Source organism: Caretta caretta, chromosome 1, assembly GCF_965140235.1.
Source record: "Caretta caretta isolate rCarCar2 chromosome 1, rCarCar1.hap1, whole genome shotgun sequence".
Taxonomy (NCBI): Eukaryota; Metazoa; Chordata; order Testudines; family Cheloniidae; genus Caretta; species Caretta caretta.
Genome location: NC_134206.1, coordinates 355,266,105 through 355,273,058, shown reverse-complemented (window position 1 = coordinate 355,273,058; position 6,954 = coordinate 355,266,105). Strand labels below are relative to the sequence as shown.

The 6,954-nt window shown below is 47.5% G+C and overlaps 1 protein-coding gene across 1 annotated transcript in view; it reads left to right on the top strand.

Annotated features, from left to right (window-relative positions):
* The first annotated feature begins 1,018 nt into the window (after positions 1 to 1,018).
* Positions 1,019 to 6,954, top strand: part of HCLS1 (hematopoietic cell-specific Lyn substrate 1) — a 56,040-nt gene continuing 50,104 nt past the window's right edge. The window contains exon 1 of the mRNA XM_048824912.2: positions 1,019 to 1,148. The gene's annotated coding sequence lies outside the window, so the exon portion shown is untranslated. The remainder of the gene's footprint in view (positions 1,149 to 6,954) is intronic.

Genomic DNA, 6,954 nt, shown 5'->3' with positions numbered 1-6,954 from the left:
TATGTTGGGGAAACACCATGAACAGGATTCATAACACAACCCATGAGCAAAAACCCGCCCCAAGCAAATTGGGGCATGCCCTTTGCCTTGGGTTCTTGAGTCCAGCAACCCGAAATCACCTAAAGTCCCAAAAGTCCAAAGACCCAGAAGTCTCTGTCCCTGGTTAGGGCAGCCCCAGAGTTCAAAAGTTTATCTGCAGAGTTTTACCTCCCAACCTGGGTGGAGATGGGGGGGGGGGAGAAGAGGTAAGGGGCACCTTACATGATCTGAAGCTGACCACCCCACAGCTCCATAGGGCTTCGCTGCGCTCCACCAGCCAGTCCACAAACTGCTCCACTCAGCTCTGCGTCCCACAAGCAGCTCCTGCCGTCCCATGAACTGCTCCACCAGCCAGTCCACAAGCTGCTCCTGCCGTCCCGCAAACTGCTCCACAATATATCTTCAGGCTCCCCCACTACTTAACACAACACTCAGTGATTTCAGCTCTTAGTCAGTTTTTGGCTCTTTTGTGATTTCAGCTTGTAGTAAGGGATCCTTAGCACTGGTGCACCATTAGCCCAAAGTGAATTCAGCTCAGCAGCCTGTAACTAGACTCCTAATGGAATCAACATTAGCTCTGATATTCCACAGTGGAGAGAGGAGGAAGTGCAATTAGCATGTAAGGCCCTCACCAGGGGGTACATACCAGCAAGTATAAATACCTGCCCCCAACCTCTCTCAATTCACAGAGTTTTGGAACCCATGTCCCTTGCCTAGCGAGTGCTACTTAGTTGATGGCGAGTCCCTCCATCATAACAAAAGGCCCAGTACAGTTCCAAGCACAGTTCCCATAATCAGGGTAATAACAATTTATTCTTTCTGCCCCAATGACAGAGACACTGGGGATCCCACAGCAGCCAAAGTGACCATTTGGGCAGCTATGGCCTCATTCTAGGCACCACCAGATGTCAGGGTGGAGCTCATCCTGACTCTGCTTACACGCAACACTGACTTATTCCACTCAGAAGCTGTGCAGAGGGCTGGACTGCAGGAAGTGCAGTTAGCTGAAGTTAAAACAGGAACCGCCACAGCGCTCTGCAGTCTCATAGCAGCAGCCGGAAACCAGGTAGCTGGGCAGAAAGGAGCAAGCGGGACGCACCTCCTCCAAGGTAAGTACCAGCGTAGAAGTGGCATTTGTCGAAGGAAAGTTACCAAAAAATGTTGAGGCTCCATGGCCTTCAGGGATGGGAGTGGGAAATTCTTCCCTGATCAGGCCAAATTCTACTCTGCACCTCTTGGCAGTTACTTCTCAAATGCAGGCTTTGCTCTCTGGGAGCTGTTGTAATTTTTCAGGGTCCAAACAACGGATGCCCCCATCTAAATCAGGCTAACCAAGTCTCAGAACTTCACGCAAGCAGGTGTTTATACTTGTGGCTGGTCTGGGCTATAGATACATTAGGAATAATTAAAAGGGGGACAAGTTAAACTCACTGTGGTGTTGCCCAGTCTCAGTGCAGGGGCCATCCTAATCCTGTGTGGTAGTACAGGCCATGGTTTGTAAAGAGACCCACTCTAGAATGGTGTGTCTGGCCAGGTCAGTATAAAGGTGGTCAAACTGTTATAACTGGTTAAAAAGATGGCCTGCTAAGCCAGTGGCTCTCAACCTTTCTAGACGACTGTACCCCTTTCAGGAGTCTGATTTGTCTTGCATACCGCTGGTTGAGAGCCACTGAGCTAAGCTGAGGCCTTGGCTAGGCTGCAAAAACAGTCATGCCAAGGAGCCCTGGGTTAGCCTAGTCATCAGTGCTTTTGTGTCCAAATGTGAGCAGTCTTGTGCAGGCCACACAGAGACCTTGTCCCTGCATTGTCAGTCTCTGATCTCTCGCTCCTCAGACTCCTGTCTCTGATTGTCCCAAGAGCCTCATGAGACAGCGACAAGCTCAGAGCAATGCGCCAGGATGGACTCTGGTTTATTCATTTGTACGTTCACCCACCCCCACCCCACCCTATTTTTAATTTAAAGTCTTTGCCGGCCAGATGTTGCCGGTTGAGGGTTAGTGGCCTCTGCCTGACTTTTCAGACACCTGGGTCCACACCTGGAGGTGAGGAAGGGGCGCCAGAAGCCAGGCCCTTCGCAAAGAGGTGGCTCAGAGCAGCTATGTGAGCTCCCAGTCCTCGGACCTCAGCCCTGAGGAGCTGTCAGCTCTGGCTGAGGGGCAGAAAAGACTGTGCAGGCTCAGAAAATAATAAATGGGGGGGGAGGCATCTGCTTGGGACGATCAGTCTACGTCAGAGAGTGGCACAAGATGTGGACGAGGTGAGTGAGCTGACACCGCCCCTGACAGTCCGACTGGAGCCCCCGGAAACCAGCCTTTCGTTCTCTATTGCTTGGTTTTATATAAATACTGATTCTTTTTTCAAGCAGCAGCAAGAAACGCGGGGAAGGAGTTCTGAGGTGAGACACTAGCTCTTTTAGTGGCTGATCTTAGACATCTGGGACCATGTTGTGGGGAGGTTTAGTGGTCTGAACAGTTTTGTCTCTAAATAAGGAATGTGTCTCCTTTAAATATAAGGGCAGAATTTTTTAAGTTTTACACTGAAATAGCATTCAACTTCCTCTTCCCCACTTCCTGGGCCCAGCACGTCCTCCAAGCTGGGCTTCCTGTCTTCTCAGCACATACAAACCGTACAGCCGCAGACCTCCCCCTACACAGGTTATAAAGCCTGTCTCAGGGCTGGGGTGTGTAGTCCCTGACTGCCATCGCTAGTTACATCTTTCTTTTTGAAACTCAAAGACAAATAAAACATATTTTGGTAGAAACAAAAACAATAGCCACCAACGAATACAGGCAATTGGCAAAAGGCACAAATAGAGAAGCCATGTTAGACAAGCTGAACTCCCTGACAGATGAGACAATTATTCTGCCTGCATTTGCTGCTACTTCTGTCAGTGTGGGAGCACTGTGTATAGCAGGGGTGTCAAACTCATTCTGTGGTGATGGCTAACTTACCCTTTCACTTAGGGTCCATGGGAAAGTGCAGAATGTGCCTCTTTAGCTAATACAGTGAACTGAGTATGAACTGAAGCTCCACCCCAGGGGTGGCCAACCTGGGGCTCCGGAGCCACATGCGGCTCTTCAGAAGTTAATATGCGGCTCCTTGAATAGGCAGCAACTCCGGGGCTGGAGCTACAGGCGCCAACTTTCCAATGTGCCACGGGATGCTCACTGCTCAGCCCCTGGCTCTGCCCCAGGCCCTGCCCCCCCTCCACCCCTTCCTGCCCCCTCCCCTGAGCCTGCCGTGCCCTCGCTCCTCCTCCCACCCTCCACCCCCAGTCTCCTGCATGCCAGGAAACAGCTGATCAGGAGATGCAGGGAAGGACGGGGAGGTGCTGATTGGTGGGGCTGCTGGTGGGCGGGAGGCGCTGGGAGTGGGGAGCCTGGGGGGGAGCTGATGGGGGGCTGCTGACGTATTACTGTGGCTCTTTGGCAATGTACACTGGTAAATTCTGGCTCCTTCTCAGGCTCAGGTTGGCCACCCCTGCTCTACCATGAGGGTGAGCTGGGGGAGAGACTGGACATGTTTCCTGATTCTGTCACATGACAAAAGGGAGTGTCACAGGGGGCAAGACCCACCAGCCAGACATCTGGGAAATAATTCTCTTTAGTAACTCAGAGTGTCCCATCTCTGTCTGGTTGGAGATATTTGCTAATAGCAGTCGTGGCTGGGCCACATGCAACACCATCATACCATCCCCTCCATAAATTTATCAAAGTTCAGTCTTGAAACTAGATTTTTTGCCCCCACTACTCCCCTTTGAAGGCTGTTCCAAAACTTACTCCTCTGATAGTTAGAAACCTTCATCTAATCTCAGACTTAAACTTATTGACAATTTATATCCATTTGTTCTGGTGCCAACGTTGGCTCTTAACTTAAATTACTCCTCTCCCTTGCTGGTGTTTATCCCTCTGATGTATTTATAGAGAGCAATCATATTTCCTCTCACCCTCTGTTTTGTTAGGCTAAACAACCCAAACTCAATTTTCCTTTCATAAAGTAGGTTCTCCATTCCTCTAATCATCCTAGTAGCCCTTCTGTGAATCTGTTCCAATTTTATTCATATTTGTTTATTAATGTTCATCTTTCTTAAACATGGTTGGCCCTGCTTTGAGCAGGGGGTTGGACTAGATGACCTCCTGAGGTCTCTTCCAACCCTAATCTTCTATTATTCTGTGGGAGGCCAGAATTGCACACAGTATTCCAGATGATGTCTCACCACTGTCTTGTAAATGGTAACAATACTCCCCTAGCTTTACTGGAAATATCTCATCCAATGCATCCTAGGATTGAATTAGTCTTTCTCATGACTGCATCACATTGGTGGCACATAGCTATCCTGTGGTTGACCAATACACCCAGGTCTTTCTCCTCCTCTGTCAATTCCAACTGATGAGGCCTGAGCTTGCAGCAAAAATTTCTTGTTAGTCCTCAGTACATGACTTTCAACTATGAAATTTCACCCATTTTTATTATTCCAGATTTCAAGGTTGTTCAGATCTTTTTGTATGATATTGCAGTGGTCATCCATATTGGCAATACCTCCTAATTTTGTGTCATCTGCAAATTTTATTAGCACACATTTTATTAGTGTTTATTAGACACCATCTCTGCCCATCCTGCCTAATAGCCATTGATGGACCCATCCCCCATGAATTTATCTAATTCTTTTTTGAACCCTGTTATAGTCTTGGCCTTCACAATATCCTCTGGCAACGAATTCCACAGGTTGACTGTGCGTTGGGTGAAGAAATACTTCCTTTTGTTTGTTTAAAACCTGCTGCCTATTAATTTCGTTTGGTGACCTCTACTTCTTGTGTTATGAGAAGGCGTAAATAACACTTCCTTATTTACTTTCTCCACACCAATCATGATTTTATAGACCTATATCATATCCCCCCGAGTCGTCTCTTTTCCAAGCTGAACAGTCCCAGTCTTATTAATCTCTCCTCATATAGAAACTGTTCCATACCCCTAATCATTTTTGTTGCCCTTGTCTGAACCTTTTCCAGTTCCAATGTATCTTTTTTGAGATGGGACAACCACATCTGCACGCAGTATTCAAGATGTGGGCGTACCATGGATTTATATAGCGGCAACGTGATATTTTCTGTCTTATTATTTATACCTTTCTTAATGATTCCCAACATTCCGTTCACTTTTTTGACTGCCGCTATACACTGAGTGGATATTTTCAGAGAACTATCCACAATGACTCCAAGATCTTTCTTGAGTAGTAACAGCTAATTTATACCCGATCATTTTACATGTATATTTGTGATTATGTTTTCCAATGTGCATTACTTTGCATTTATCAACATTAAATTTCATCTGCCATTTTGTTGCCCAGTCACTCAGTTTTGTGAGGTCTCTATCCATATCAAATTAGATCTTGGGGATGTATAGCAGACCCCAAACACTATTCCAGTTTTTTCCCCAAAGTGATTTTGATCTAAACAAATTCCCTTGTATCCATTCTGCAGAGGTAGCTGGAAGGTGCTTCACTTGCATGATGTGCAACCTGCTGGATCTGATTGCCTTCTATGATGAGATAACTGGCTCTGTGGATATGGGGAAAGTGGTGGACATGATATATCTTTACTTTAGCAAAGCTTTGGATATGGTCTCCCACAGTATTCTTGCCAGCAAGTTAAAAAAGCATAGATTGGATGAATGGACTATAGGGTGGATAGAAAGCTGGCTAGACTGTCGGGCTCGATGTCTAGTTGGCAGCTGGTATCGAGCGGAGTGCCCCAAGGGTTGGTCCTGGGGCCGGTTTTGTTCAACAGCTTTATTAATGATGGGATGGATTGCATCCTCAGCAAGTTCGCAAATGACACTAAGCTGTGGGGAGAGGTAGATATGCTGGAGGGATAAGGTCCAGAGAGACCTAGACAAATTGGAGGATTAGGCCAAAAGAAATCTAATGAGGTTCAACAAGGACAAGTGCAGAGTCCTGCACTTAGGATGGAAGAATCCCATGCACTGCTACAGTCTGGGGAGCGACTGGCTAAGCAGCAGTTCTGCAGAAAAGGACCTAGGGATTACAGTGGATGAGAAGCTGGATATGAGTCAGCAATGTGCCCCTGTTGCCAAGAAGGCTAATGGCATATTGGACTGCATTCGTAGGAGCATTGCTAGCAGATCGAGGGACGTGATCGTTCCCCTCTATTCGGCATTGGTGAGCCCACATCTGGAGTATTGCGTCCAGTTTTGGGCCCCCACTACAGAAAGGAAGTGGACAAATTGGAGACTGTTCAGTGGAGGGCAACGAAAATTATCGGGGCTGGGGAGCATGACTTACGAGGAGAGGCTGAGGGAACTGGGCTTGTTCAGTCTGCAGAAGAGAAGAGTGAGGGGGGATTTGATAGCAGCCTTCAACTACCTGAAGGGGGGGTTCCAAAGAGGATGGAGCTCAGCTGTTCTCAGTGATGGCAGATGACAGAACAAGGAGCAATGGTCTCAAGTTGCAGTGGGGGAGGTTTAGGTTGGATATTAGGAAACACTATTTCACTGAGAGAGTGGTGAAGCACTGGAATGGGTTACCTAGGGAAGTGATGGAATCTCCTTCCTTAGAGATTTTTAAGGCCTGGCTTGACAAAGCCCTGGCTGGGATGATTTAGTTGGTGTTGGCCCTGCTTTGAGCAGGGGGTTGGACTAGATGACCTCCTGAGGTCTTTTCTAACCCTAATCTTCTATGATTCTCTGATGGAAGAGAAGGTCTGAGGTTTGGAGATGCAGCTAGAAACTATGGTTCAGTTTAGAAGGAGATTTGAGCAGATGATGGAGGGAAGGTTGAGAAGAGGGAGAAGGAAAACTCAAGACTTGCAGATAAACGCTCGACAAGAGTACTGTGAGGGTAGACATCTGGATGAAGAAAGTGTCCCACGGAAGACTGTGACTATGAAAACAAGATAG